We start from the raw sequence: 15,531 nt of genomic DNA on the forward strand, positions 1-15,531 counted from the left end.
ACGGAAAAATATGTATTAAAAAATTATATAAGAAAGTTTGTAGGAGAAGTTTGGGAGAGTAGTAGTATGGCCGACCTGTCTGGCATAGAAGTTTGACATAAGAAATGGTTGCTTACTTTTCAGACATTGCATTGGACGGTACTGTTCGGCCCGTGGAGGCCATCACGGGTCCCGTTTTGATAATCTGAATTGTCAATATGTAGAACTCGTTGAGTATTATATGCCTATAAAAAATCACATTGATCGGATATCGATAACTATCTGATCGGATTAGTTTTTTTCAACCGTTAACTATAACACCATCCATTTTTTTATACAAAACTGATTTGATCATGTAGTTAGCAATATCTGATCAACGTGATTTTTTATAGACACATAGTACTCAACGAGTTCTACATATTCAATGGTTCAGATTATCACAACGGGACCCATGATGGGCCCCCACGGACCGAACATGACCTTGTTGTTTGTGAACCGATCCTGTGCAATTTTTCCATAAAGTTCATTTCAAAAGTTTGTGGACTGCAGAATGTGTTGCAATAATTTTTGTATAAAATTATTATTATTATTTTTTAGTGAATAGTGGTAACTTTTTAACATTTTTAGTAACTTTTTGACTTTTTAAATTATTTGCAACATGCCAAACTATTAAAAATATAAATAACAAAATTATTCCGCTCTCAAATGCCTTATTTTAAAGTTTTATTAGAAATGATGGTTAAGAATTTAACAAGTAACATGGTGGGATGTACAAGTGGTGTTACCAAGTTCAATTCAAAGTCTATTCCCATGGTGGGAGGGAGGTAGATTCAATAAGGAAAGAGAGATTTGGAGGGCTTTACTTTTGGCTGTTTTGTTCATTATGGAAACCTAGAAATAACTGTGTGTTCAATGCTTCTACCCCTAATTTGGAAGAATTATATGAGTTGATTAAGATCAGAGTATCATTTTACAGTTCAAGATTTCTTGATTAATTTAAGGCAAATACGATGTTGCTTTGGAGGATGAGGGGTGCAAGGGGTTAGAGCTTGAGTCAGGATTTTGCTGGGATTTCTGTTGCTACTGCTGCTGTTATTCCTGTTATACTTGTTTAGTTTGTAGTAGCTAATTGGATGTATGGAGTGGTGGTGTTGTTTGGTTGGTTAGTCACCAACGGGGTGTGGTGCTAGCAGATGATTGCACAAACACTTCGGTGTTACTTTAGTTGGGATCGTTGTAATTTTACTATGATACTTTTTGCATTCATTGTTGCCATTATATAATTGTTTGATTATCATCAATAAATTTTTTTTACTGTTTCAAAATTTTAACAACATAAAATCAAGGAAAACTTACACCCATAGGCATTATAATTATAATTACAATAATTTATCATTAAAATTTTCGCGTTATATTAATTCAATTTGTACGGGAAAGAAATAAACCTTCTTGTATAATCCTGTTGATCAAGTATTGTGCTCCTCTGTACGTCGTCGCTTTATCACCTGAGAACACAAACGTGAGCTAGCCGGCGGGTGTGTGCCGGAAACCTCTCCGATGCCTAAGTCAGTAAGCTTGACCAATAGACAAAAGTTCTGTATATTTAGAAAGCAAAGTTGTATTACCTCTCCAAAGGTGATGTTTGTGAGCTTTTATAGGTTTTGCGTGGCACAATCCTAGTAGGACTTCTACTCCTCCATGCAGAGTCCTCCTAGGATTCATACTCCTGAAAGATAATGCTTATCCTTCAACACCCCCCTCACTGCTTAAACCAAGTGAGATGGTTTTTACCATGGCCGAACTCCAATATGACCGAAATAATCATGGTTATGCTGAGCCGCAGAGTAGGCCGAACTATCCTTAGTTCGGTTCTTCCTTTCGCTACACCTTATCTCGGTTCTCTCATGTACAAACCAAGGTGTGATCAGACCGAGCTACCGTATAGTAAGGTTCTGACTGTTCTAACCACGATACGCCATGACCGGGCTAACTCTGAGACCGGACTAACTTCAAAGTGTCTTTAGACCGGACTAACTTCAAGTCTCCTCCGGGCCGGACTAGCTTCGGGGTTCTTGGACCGGACTAACTTTAAAGCCTATTTACTCAGCCCTTTGTATTGTGGCCCATGACGGCCCATTACCCAGCTCGGCCCAATTTTCATATAAATTACCCTCTCAATTGCCCCTTAATTCCATCTGTGTAGCGTGATAGGGATTACCTGTTCAATCGGCCGAGCTAAGATTTTTAAGCCTTTCCAGCCGAGCCAAAACCCTTTAGCTTTTCCAACCGAGCTAAAAACCCTTTAGCCTATCCAACCGAGCTAAATTCACGCCGGGCTATAGCTGTCCGGTCAAAACGTCTCTTCAATCACAGGAACTGAATCGCTTCTTATTCCAATGATACGTGGCAGGCGCTGATTGGCTCAATGCAGCTGTCACGCCGCCTTCGTACTCCGTGTTTTTTTTTTTTTTTGAACAGTCCTGCCCAAATTTTGGGTTTTCTAACAAAAACAAATCCTAAGGCCAAAAATCCCCTCACTTCTACTATTCATCCTCTTCCTTCTCTCTGAGTTCTCACTGTTCTTCGTCTTCTAAAAGAGCTCGTGTTTTGCTGCTGCCTTCTGCTTCCATCTCCAATTCTTGCCTCTTCATCTGGTTAGTATTGCACCTCTATCTTGCTTTCCCTTGTTTTCGTACTTTGTTTTGTGTGTTTTGTAAAATACATTTTTTTCCTTGTGCCTTGCTTCTTCTGAAAACACCATGTTAGTATAATCCTCAGGTATTCATGAAATAACCTATAGAACACTGCTTTTGATCCAAAATTACACATAACCGAACTAGTAAACCGTTTGTAGTTTGATGCCAGTGAGACCAGACTACACAACCGAACAAACACTCGTACCAGTAGTTTCATTAAGTCAAACCTTTTCTTGATAGATCTTTAGCCGAGGTAAACGAACCGAACTAAGTCAGAACGTAGCATATTGAAACCTTATCTTTCGACCGAGCTAGGTCTTTGGGGCTAAGCCAGCTTTCTAAGTTTTTAGACCGAACTCAGAAAGCTGCCCCTAGAGGCTCAACCGGTCTGACTGAGCCTTCCTTTTAACCGAGATAACGAATTGCTTGCCAAGACCGAGCTATCCAACCCCCTGCTCAATCCGAGCTACTAAGCACCTTGTTGAAACCGAGACAGGACTTGTAGCATCCACATAGCCGAAGCAGGACTGCTATTTTTGCTTTTGTTTTGTAGCACGGTCCAATGATCTATGCTTAACCCCTTTGTTTTCCACTTTGCAGACTTAGGTTGCCCAGGCACTCCACTGTGCACTCAACCGAGCTATTGAGCACAATTTTGCGACCGAACTAAGTTATACATAACTTAAAAAAATAAATGGGGAAGTATAGGTTTTTGATAGAAACCCCTGGTGGCCTGGCCAAATTCCGAAGGGATTACAACATCCCTGACGACGTCCAGCTTATTCTGGCCGAACAAGATACCATTCCTTGGAGAAAACATGGCTACGTACCTTTCACCCTCCTATCAATAATAGAAACCGGACTAAGATTCCCCGTTCAACCCTTGATTTGTGAATTTCTAAGACAAACCAGAATATGCCCAACTCAGCTTTCCACCAATTCTTACCGTATAACAATGGGCATAGCCGAACTAAACCGCTGAGCCGGTCTTAACCTCAGTCTAGCCAAACTATTCCACCAATACTCTATTCGTTCCAAAGATGACGGCTGGGTCTACTACCTTAGGATACGCCGTCGTAGAGAAAAATTAATAAAAGATACGCCGGATAAGGACTTAAACGATGATGACTTTTTCTGGGTGTCTGGCAATTTTGAAGACCAACAAGCCCTGATCCCTGGCCGAAGTATAAACTGGAATAAAGGAGAACCTGGTATAATTACTTCAGTTTTTGGTATGCTTTACTTTATTTCGGTTACATGCTCCTGAACCGAACTAACAGTTGTCTTCTTTATGCAGATTCAGCCCATCTTCAATCACTTTACAGCTACCCCAATCTAGGCACTCTTCGCGCCGCACTACGGCATCCAGAACGGAGTTGGGCCAAGTTGTTAAATTTTGAACCAACATACAGATACAGCGGGCGCCGAAAAGCGAGAGTGACCAACTTTCTGCTAGAGGAGGCCCCCGAACCGGACCCAACCTTGCCACAAATTAGACTAATCCCACTCACAGCCGAACAAGAAATGGCCAAGAGAAATAGAGTTAGGGCCCTCTTGACCGAAACCAACAGACCCGAAGTACCGCCACCGAGCCAAATCCAAGAGACCGTGGTGGCGCTGCCAACGCAACAACCTTCTTCATCTCGGTCAAAGAAGCGTGCCCGGACTAACCAAACCGAGCCACGTTTAGTAGATGATGATGAAACCATCCTTCCGCCGAGCCCCCCCACCAAACCCTCAACCGGAGCCATCTGACCAATCTACCTCTAAGTGGGTTCCCAAGCTCACGTTTCAGAACCGAGATATCCAAGATACTGACTTGGTGGTTGCTGAGAAGGATCACATACTGGCTTTCAACCTTGCCAAAAGTGTGTGCCTTCTAAAAGATATGGAGCACCACAATCAATTGAACACCGAGTTGAAGGCCATCCGATCTGCAACAAAATCCATGATCCTGGTAGGCAATTCTCTTTTTTGCTTTTTCATCTTTATCATTTTTTCCCAATCTTTTAGTTCGGTTAAAAAAGAAAGTTTCTACACTATTGCAAGCCATTCAGAAAAATAACATCGCACACAAGCGAGTGTTGGAGCTCAGGAGAACTACAAGGGAGGCCATGGCAGAAGCTGAAGCCAAGACCACCGAGCTCAAACAATCACAAGCAAAGATGGCCGAGCTGGTGGCCGAGGTAACTCGCTTAACCGGACTGGTTACCTCGGTTAATTCTGACAAACAAAGAGCTCTAACCGAAATGAAAGACAAGCATTTGTGGGAGCTCGCAAAGCTTGAAAGTACCAAAGACGCCGAAATAAAAGAATTGAAGAAGAAAGCTGATGACGCCGAGCAAAAGGGCTACAAAGAAGGCGAGGCTGCTTATATCCAACAATGTGAGGCAGCAAAGGACTTATTTTTCAAGTGCGGCTGGAGAAGTGCTGTGGAGCAGCTCGGCTGTGGGTCCGAAATCGAGGTCTACAATGCTCCGCAGTATTTTATTCCGGCCTCACTAACTCAGTATGCTGCATCCGTTCAGCAACAATTCATTGAGAGTTCTGACGATGATGAAGAAGAGCCAACTGATACCTCGGTCGGCAATGTTCCAACAAATCAATCAGCTCGGGCGGAGCATACGGTGGAAGACCTGATTATTGAGCAACCAACCGAGACCGTGCTTCTGACCGAGACCATACTTGCGACCGAGGCCGAGCTCTAGCCAGAGACCGTGCTTCGGGATGATGGTGATGCCGATCTGGACGCCAAGATAGATGATTTGTTCAACTGATTCCTGTATTTTTCTTTTGCCTTTTGTTTTGGACTTGTAACCGGGTTGCGGCCCCTCCTTTGTATTTGCTCTTTGATGAATGAAAATTTTCTTATTTTGAACTCTTACTTCGGTTGATCTGCATGTTTGTACTTGTAATGACTTCTCCATGATATTTTCACTTCCAACTGTTATCTCGGTTTAAATTCCTGTTTGAGCTTGCTTTCTAATAGTAGTGTGGCCGAGATACTTTATTCTGGTTTTAGCTGAGCAATCTGACTGAGTTTACTAGCCAACCACTCTTTAGTCGAAATACGTACTTCGGCTGAAGAGTACCAAGAGTGGTTTAATCTAGTCAACCTTTCTTCAGTCTATACCCTTACTTCGGCTGAAGAGTAATAAGAGTTCAATCCAGTCAACCACTCTTTTAGCCGATGTCCTTACTTCGGCTAAAGAGTACTAAGAGTTGGTTTTAATCCAGCCAACCACTCTTCAGCCATACCCTTACTTCGGCTGAAGAGTAATAAGAGTTGGTTTTAATCCAGCCAACCACTCTTTAGCCGATGTCCTTACTTCGGCTAAAGAGTAACAAGAGTTGGTTTAATCCAGCCAACCACTCTTTAGCCGATGTCCTTTCTTCGGCTAAAGAGTAACAAGAGTTGGTTTTAATCCAGCCAACCACTCTTTAGCCGATGTCCTTACTTCGGCTAAAGAGTAACAAGAGTTGGTTTAATCCAGCCAACCACTCTTTAGCCCATGTCCTTTCTTCGGCTAAAGAGTAACAAGAGTTGGTTTAATCCAGCCAATCACTCTTTAGCCGAAGTAAGGACATCGGCTAAAGAGTACCAAGAGTTGGTCTAATCCAGCCAACCACTCTTTAGCCGATGTCCTTACTTCGGCTAAAGAGTACTAAGAGTTGGTTTAATCCAGCTAACCACTCTTTAGCCGATGTCCTTACTTTGGCTAAAGAGTACCAAGAGTTGGTTTAATCCATGTAACCTCTAGATTGGTTTTTCTAGTCAACCTAAAGTAAAGTGTTTGGTTATTTCGACCAAACGTCCTGCAGCCTGGATCCTTATCCTGAGCTTAGGAAGGGTGTTCGTTTAATCCAGCCAACCTTTAGATTGGTTTTTCCAGCCAACCTAAAGTATAATGTTTGGTTCTTCCGACCAAAACGTCCTGTAGCCTGGATCCTTATCCTAGGCTTAGGAGGAGTGTTGGTTTAATCCAGCCAACCTCTAAGTTGATTTTTTCAGCTAGCTTAGAATAAAATGTTTGGTTATTCCGACCAAACGTCCTGCAGCCTGGATCCTTATCTTGGGCTTAGGAGAGGTAAATGCTTGGCCATTCTTGCCAAGCTTCTTGGTTGCCCCCCAGTCAGGCAAAGACTTTTGCGCTTGGTTAGTCCTTCTTGCCAACCGTGCTAACTTTTGCCGAAGGTGTTCTGTCCGATATCGCTGTTTGTATCGAATTCTACCTTAGTGTGCATCCCATCTTCCTCTACCAAGATGTACTGGTGCACTCGCTCCATCAGGGCTTCCATAGTAAGAGGTGGCGTCATTGTTATTGATTCCCTCAATTTATGACCCACTAACAGACCTTGCTTGTACTGTGCAATAGCTAGGTTTGTAGGACAATCTGTTACTTGGTTAAAGGTCTCCCAATACCGATTGTCGTAAGACTTCAACGTTTCCTTCTCGCCCATGCTGATGGAGAGAAGCTGGTCAATCTCCACTGGCGTCTTGGTGTTTGTTTTGAATCTGGTTACAAACGCCTCCGTTAGTTACGCCCATGAGGCTATACTACCTTCTGGTAACCTTTCAAACCATACTAAACGCACGTCGCCAAGGCTGGACGGAAACATGATACACATTAAGGGCTCGTTTCGTCGATACACGGCCATAACCTGGTGAAAGTGGCTTAAGTGTATGTAGGGGTCTGACTCCCCCTCATAAGTTATGAATTTAGGCTGATGGAAGCCTAAGGGTAATGGTGCGTCCTCAATTGTCGGGATGAACGGTGAGCTCTGCAACCTTGCTAATGCTTTGTCTGTTGGTTCATAGGCAAGGCGTGGTTCTGGAATTCCAACCTCGACACTCCTATGTGTTCTAGAAGCCAATCGTTGTTGTGCGAAGACTCTGCGGGGGTCACGAGCCTGAGTGTCTTCTCTCCTTTGAGCCCTTTCAGTCTTCTTTCTCTCAGGTCTAGAGTAGCGTGTCCTGGAAGTCTTTGATTGTGTATTATTCGACCTGAGGCTTCTACTTTCAGTTTGTGATAGTGTGACTTGTCTGTCATGATCTTCGGAGTGGCAAGGGCGTATGTTGCCACTGCTCCCCTCTTTTGTTGCCACCCCTTTGCTTTTTATCTCGCTCTTCATAAGCTCTATGTCAGCCGCCATTCTTTTTATTACTTCGTCCTGCTCCCTTACGCGATCTTCGAGAACCTGATGATCCATCTTCCGTCTCTGTCTATCAGGGCTCTGAGAGCGGTGTGGACTTGAGCCCTATCTTTTTCTTGCTTCTCTCCGCGGATTCCTTTGCTGGGGATCTAATTCCGCCATGGGTGGGATAGATGGTAAACCTTCGCGTCTCCCACCCCCTTCCGGAGTTTGCCCATCTATAGCAGATTGCGGCAAGTCTTCATTGTGTGCCATTGCTTTCAACTAGAGAGGAAAACTTGATCAAGAGGTTTTGCTCTTTGTGAATTTCCCACAGATGGCGCCAATTGTACGGGAAAGAAATAAACCTTCTCGTATAATCCTGTTGATCAAGTATTGTGCTCCTCTGTACGTCGTCGCTTTATCACCTGAAAACACAAACGTGAGCTAGCCGGCGGGTGTGTACCGGAAACCTCTCCGATGCCTAAGTCAGTAAGCTTGACCAATAGACAAAAGCTCTGTGTATTTAGAAAGCAAAGTTGTGTTACCTCTCCAAAGGTGATGTTTGTGAGCTTTTATAGGTTTTGCGTGGCAAAATCCTAGTAGGACTTCTACTCCTCCATGCAGAGTCCTCCTAGGATTCATACTCCTGAAAGATAATGCTTATCCTTCAACACCCCCCTCACTGCTTAAACCAAGTGAGATGGTTTTTACCATGGCCGAACTCCAATATGACCGAAATAGTCATGGTTATGCTGAGCCGCAGAGTAGGTCGGACTATCCTTAGTTTGGTTCTTCCTTTCGCTACACCTTATCTCGGTTCTCTCATGTACAAACCAAGGTGTGATCAGACCGAGCTACTGAATAGTAAGGTTCTGACCGTTCTAACCACGATACGCCATGACCGGGCTAATTCTGAGACCGGACTAACTTCAAAGTGTCTTTACACCGGACTAACTTCAAGTCTCCTCCGGGCCGGACTAGCTTCGGGGCTCTTGGACCGAACTAACTTTAAAGCCTATTTACTCAGCCCTTTGTATTGCGGCCCATGACGGTCCATTACCCAGCTCGGCCTAATTTTCATATAAATTACCCTCTCACAATTGAATTGATAATACTTTTTCAAAAATTGAAATCAATGAATAAAACAGTTCATTCACTATCTTAAAAGTGATTGAAAAGTTGTATGAATCAATTTTTATTTTGATTTCTATCAAATTTCTTAACCGATGTTATCAGGTGGACTATATTAAGACAAATACAATATAAAAATACAAAAGTCGAATTTATATAACATACAAATTACAGGGACCAAGGTATAATTTGTCCTAAAATTAATATTAATTCTTTTAAAAATATAAAAATCAAACATAAAAATAAATACATGGTACATACAAATAGACGTAATTTTACAAAATTTATTAATAAGTCTCACTTTAAGAAAAAAAAATCTTAATGGTACATATATATATATATATATATATATATATATATATATATTCATTTTGTGCATTTCTAGCCTAATTCAATTTAACAAATGCAGTGAGAACACAAGCTTGTGTAACCAAAAGTTTTTTGTCGAAACACTCAAACGGCATTAGAAAATTATGGTCGAATGGCATCACACCAACGGCCCGGGTATGTCCCCACAGTGCATATGGTTGGGCGGACCACTATGTTTTTTGGGGGGAATTCTTTATATTTAGGCTAATTTTGATAAGTTATAATTTTAGTAAAAAATTTGAAAAAAATGAGAATTTTAATATAGCGGGACAGACAAAAATAATTATAAAAATATATAAAGTGTAAGTGGTTGTGTGATGGGATACAAGTGAAAGGTTGTGAGAGTGCAAGTGCGACTTGCACCCTTCTATGTTTGTGTAAAAATAAAAAAATAAAAAATTCTCCCGTTGAAATGTATTTTTTTCAAAAAATTACTACAAAAATAAGTATTTTTAACTTTTTTACAATTTTTTTTTTCATAAAAAATTAAAAAGCCTCACAAGAATCAATTCCCAAAATATGCCTTACTTAGTTTGGTAGTAGTGAAAAATTAAAGAAAGAAAGAAAAATATATTTTTTTAAAATTTATTTAGTATGAAAGTAGTGATATTATAATAAGTTATTTTCTTATATAATTCATGTTATTATGGTAATTAGGGTTTTAAATTTTTGCCAAAAATATATAAGAACATAAGAAAACCTAAATTTATTTGTAAAAGCAATTATTTATAATTAAAATTCTAAATTTATCTCCCTTTCGTTTCCTTTCAAAACTTTCATCCTAATTAAACACATATGAAAATATATATTTATATATATATATATATTTATTTTTTTCTTCGTTTCGCTTCCAACCACTATTTCCACTATTTATTTCTTTTTCAATGAAAGGACCTCAAGAGAAACATTTTTTCTAGTTTATCCAAATTATATATTTTGTAAGTCGGTATTAACAGATATTTTGCAGAAAGTAAAACTTTTCTTTTATTCAGAAAGAATGAATGGTGCAATTTACAGAAATGAAGATATTTATAAACTACACAAACTAACTCTGGTTCAAGCTAACTAATGCATAACAAACTACACAAACTAACTCTGGTTCAAGCTAACTAATGCATAACAAACTAACTAACTCTAGTTTATTCTGTAACTACCTAACTACTCTGTTAACTACTCTGTAGCTGTCTAACTGATGCAATGATGTAGCCACAGCAGTTGCAGGTGCTGATGATGAGGAAGAAGTTGAAGCTGTCAACTGAGTAGCTGGAGCTGGAGAAGCTTGATCAAGAAGCTTGATCATGGCTAGACTCTTTAACAGGCCCCCTCAAGCTGAGAGGGATGAAAGATCCCAGAAGCTTGTTCTGCAGATACAAAAACCGAGGAGAGGGGAGAGGCTTGGTGAACAAATCAGCAAGTTGATCCATAGAAGAAACATGATGAATAAGAAGTTTCTTGGCTGCAACTCTTTCTCGAACATAATGATAATCCACTTCAATATGTTTAGATCTGGCATGAAACACAGGATTGCTGGATAAGGAAATTGCAGATAGATTATCACACCAAAGGATGGGAGCTGGAACTGCAATATGAAGATCTGACAGTAGCATGCCAAGCCAGCTTAATTCAGCAGCAGTTTGAGCAAGAGCTCTATACTCAGCCTCAGTGGAAGACCTAGACACGGTAGGTTGCTTCTTAGCGGACCAGGAAATCAAATTAGGACCTAAAAACACACAATAACCAGTGGTTGAGCGGCGGTCAAGGGAACAGCCTGCCCAATCTGAGTCGGAAAAGGCATGCAAGGTGAGAGGACCAGGAGCAAAATGGAGACCTTGATGAAGAGTGCCTTTCAGATATCTGAGAATTCTTTTAACCAAAGCAAAATAGCTGGTAAGAGGGGATTAAAGAAATTGGCATGCATGATTAACAGCAAAGGCTAAGTCAGGACGAGTAATAGTAAGATATTGTAAGGCACCAACAAGACTACGATAGAGAGAAGGCTGAGAAAAGGGTAAATCATCAACTGAATCAGTACAAGTTTTGAGAGGCAAGGGGGAAGGAGAAGATTTGCAATTTGTCATACCAGCTTTAACCAAAATTTCAGTAGCATACTTTCTTTGAGATAAAAAATATCCTGAAGAAGAAGTAGTAACAGAGATTCCCAAAAAATAATTGATCAGCCCCAATTCCTTCATAGAGAAGGTAGAATGCATCTGAGTAATGAGAGTGGAAATATAGGAAGAATCACTTCCTGTAAGTAAAATGTCATCAACATAGATTAAAAGGACAGTGATAGAGTGAGAAGTCTTTTTAACAAACAGAGAGGAATCACAATGACTAGCCTTAAAACCTTGAGTAAGAAAAAAAGAGGAAAAAGTAGAGAACCAGGCCCTAGGTGCTTGCTTGAGGCCATACAAGGCTTTATTGAGTTTGCAAACTAGGGAAGGTTTGTTTGGATCAACAAAACCAATAGGTTGATGCATATACACTTCCTCCTCTAAAATACCATGAAGAAATACATTTGAAATGTCCAACTGTTTAATAGACCACTGAAAATGAAGAGCCAAACAGAGGAGAATTCTGATAGTAGGTTGTTTGGCGACAGGACTAAATGTTTCAAAGTAATCAATGCCCTCAGTTTGAAGAAACCCTTTTGCAACCAATCGGGCTTTATGCCAAGCAATAGTCCCATCAGAATTTTTCTTAAGGCGAAATATCCATTTACAACCAATAGCCTTTTTGTTGGAAGGAAGATGGACCAAAGTCCAAGTACCTTGTTTGATCAAGGCAATGTATTCCTCCTTCATGGCAGTAGTCCATGCACTGGATTGAGACGCCTCCTGATAGGATTGAGGCTCAGTATACTCAGAAGAGGTGAGAAAACACTGGTGCAGAGATTTAGACCTAGTGATCATGGGATGAATGTTAAGAGGAGAATTGGAGTGGATAGAATGAGAGGAAGGAATAGAAGGTAAAAGAACAGATAAGGAAGAGATGAGAATTTGAGGTTCAGAAGTAGGCTTGGAGATAGAAGAAGAAGGAAGCAAACCAGCAGACTGAGACAGAGCAGCAACAGGCTTAGGCAAACCAGCAGCAGCAGACTGAGACAAATCAGCAGCTGGAGCAGAAACAGAAGGCAGACTGCCAAGAGGAGCAGCAGTGGCTGGAACAGAATCAAATTGACCAAAAACAATTGGACTTTGTGAAGGTGGTGAGAACTGAGACTGTGGTGAAATTGGTGACTGTGGGGATTGAGTTGAAGTAGGATTGGTATTGGTGACTGTGCTGAAATGTGGGAATGTGACTGAGCTGAAACAGGAAAAACTGCAGATGGAGCAGACCAGAAAAATGAGTTCAGCTGGGGCAAAGATGGAGAAACAGGCTTAACTGATGGAGAAGAAGCAAAAGGAAAGACATCTTCATCAAAAACAACATGTCTGGAAACAAGAATTTGTCCAGTAGTAGGATCAAGACATCTATAGCCCTTGGTAGATGGAATGTAACCAAGAAACACACAAGGTATAGACCTAGGTTAAAGTTTATTGGAAACATAAGGTTTAAGCCATGGATAACATCCGCAACCAAAAGTTCTGAGCAATGTATAATCAGGAGCATGGTGGTACAACATTTCAAAAGGAGTAAGAAAATTGATCTTAGCTGTAGGAAGTCTATTAATGAGAAAAACAGATGTGGCAAGAGCATCAAACCAATAAGCAAGTGGTAAGGCAGAGTGGTGCATAAGAGCAATGGTAGTCTCTATGAGATGTCTATGTTTCCTCTCTGCTACTCTATTTTGAGCAGGTGTGTGAGGACAACTTAACTGATGTTGGATACCATGACTCTTTAAGAAATCATGAAACTTGGTGCTAAGATATTCACCACCATTGTCACTTCTTAACACTTGTAATTGAGTAGAGAATTGTGTTTCAACAAATGCTTTAAATTCCAAAAACTTATGAAAAACTTCACTTTTATAATGGAGAGGAAACAACCATGTAAACTTGCTATAGTCATCAATGAACAACACATAATATTTGTAGGAAGAAACAGATGAAGTAAATGGTCCCCATACATCAGAGTAAATAAGAGCTAATGGCTTATTAATTGTAGAATTAGACAAGCTAAAAGAGAGTCTATGACTTTTGGAAACACAACAATGGGAGCACATTTTATTATCAATAACAGATGGAACATTTACAGATGAAGAAGGGAACAAATGATGTGTAACAATGTGCTGAAGTTTCCTTGAAGAAGGATGGCCTAATCTAAAATGCCAATGAGAAGAATTAACAGTGGGCTGAAAACAAGTAGGTGATGCAGATGCAAAAGATAAAGCAGCACTAGGGAGATGATAGAGACCATGGGAATGAAAGCCTTTATATAGCACCTTCTTGGTACTCTTGTCCTGTATAATGAACATATCTTTGTCAAAAGTAATAGTGCAATGATTATCAGAAATAAGCTGATGAACAGAAATTAAGTTGGAAGAAATGGAAGGTACATGAAGCATGTTTGAGAGATGGAAAGGAAAAGAAGGAGTAGGGAGAAGACCTTGACCAGTGTGATGAATAGGTAAGACAGTTCCATCACCAACAGTAGCCTGATCATGTCCATGATATGGTTGATAAGAAGAGAGATTGTTCAAGTCATTTATGATATGACTAGTAGCTGCAGAATCAAGAAACCAGTTGGTAGTGGTGGAAGAACTGTCACCAGGAGAACCAGTAGCAGACTGATTTGTATTGGTAATATAGGCTTGATGAGTTTGAGGCCTTGAAGAGTGGAAAGAAGATGTGTCCAATCTGTACCAACACTCTAATGCTGAGTGATTCAATTTTCCACAAATCACTTGAGAAGAATGAGGATGAGAAGCAGCAAAGTATGCAGTAGAACTTGATTGATAAGACTAAGATCCTGTGTGACCTTGGCTTGAAGTAGAAGATCTGCCTCTTCCTCGAAAAGTAGCATTGCTAGAACTAGAAGTTCCTTTAAAGAACCTGCTACCAGGTCTTCCTCCTCCTCGACCTCTGTAAGAACCACCTCTAAAGCCACCTCTAGAAGAAGTGCTCGAAACATGATAAGCAAAAGGTAGTTCTGAAGCAAGAGCTTGCTTAGATGCAGATTCAACATGAATCGATTTAGAATTTAATAGGGAACAGAGCTCTCCAATGGAAATAGTTTCAACTCTAGTTTTGATTGCTGTTTTGAATGCATTATATTCATCAGGCAATCCATTAAGAATTAGGAGAACCAGATCCTCATCATCAATAGGTGATGCAGCTAAAGCCAATTGATCAGCAATGGACTTGATCTGAGTCCAATAAGTATCCATTGTGTGGCCTTTTTTCACAATTTGACTAAGTTTATTCTTCAACTGGTGAATATGTGATCGTGACAAAGATGTGAAACGTTTGAGAAGAACACTCCACACTTCATGACTTGTGGAACAATGTAACACAGAGGTGAAGATAGATGGTGAGAGAGTTGCAGTTAAGCAACTGAGAAGATGAGAGTCTATCAACATCCAATTTGTATAAGCTGGATTCTGAACCTCATGATTGTGTTCATCAACAATAGTGGATGATGGACATACCTGTGTGCCATCAACAAAACTGAGAAGCTGTGTAGCTTTCAGAATATTGTGAACTTGATTCTTCCAGATAATAAAGTTTGTGGCATCAAGTTTGACAGTGACGAAGGCATTTAGATTTGTAATGAGTAGTGCAAGATTTGGAGGTATGGAAGATGAAGTAGAGGATACAGCAAAAGAGGATAGATTCAGAGACGGTAGGGAAGACGCCATTGATGAATCCTCAAGAACTAATGCTCGCAAGAGATGATCGCTCTGATACCATAACAGATATTTTGTAGAAAGTAAAACTTTTCTTTTATTCAGAAAGAATGAATGGTGCAATTTACAGAAATGAAGATATTTATAAACTACACAAACTAACTCTGGTTTAAGCTAACTAATGCATAACAAACTACACAAACTAACTCTGGTTCAAGCTAACTAATGCATAACAAACTAACTAACTCTAGTTTATTCTGTAACTACCTAACTACTCTGTTAACTACTCTGTAACTGTCTAACTGATGCAATGATGTAGCCACAGCAGTTGCAGGTGCTGATGATGAGGAAGAAGTTGAAGCTGTCAACTGAGTAGCTGGAGCTGGAGAAGCTTGATCATGACTAGAAGCTTGATCATGGCTAGACTCTTTA

The sequence above is a fragment of the Camellia sinensis genome, chromosome 13, assembly GCF_055761805.1.
Source record: "Camellia sinensis isolate YWXY chromosome 13, ASM5576180v1, whole genome shotgun sequence".
Lineage (NCBI taxonomy): Eukaryota > Viridiplantae > Streptophyta > Magnoliopsida > Ericales > Theaceae > Camellia > Camellia sinensis.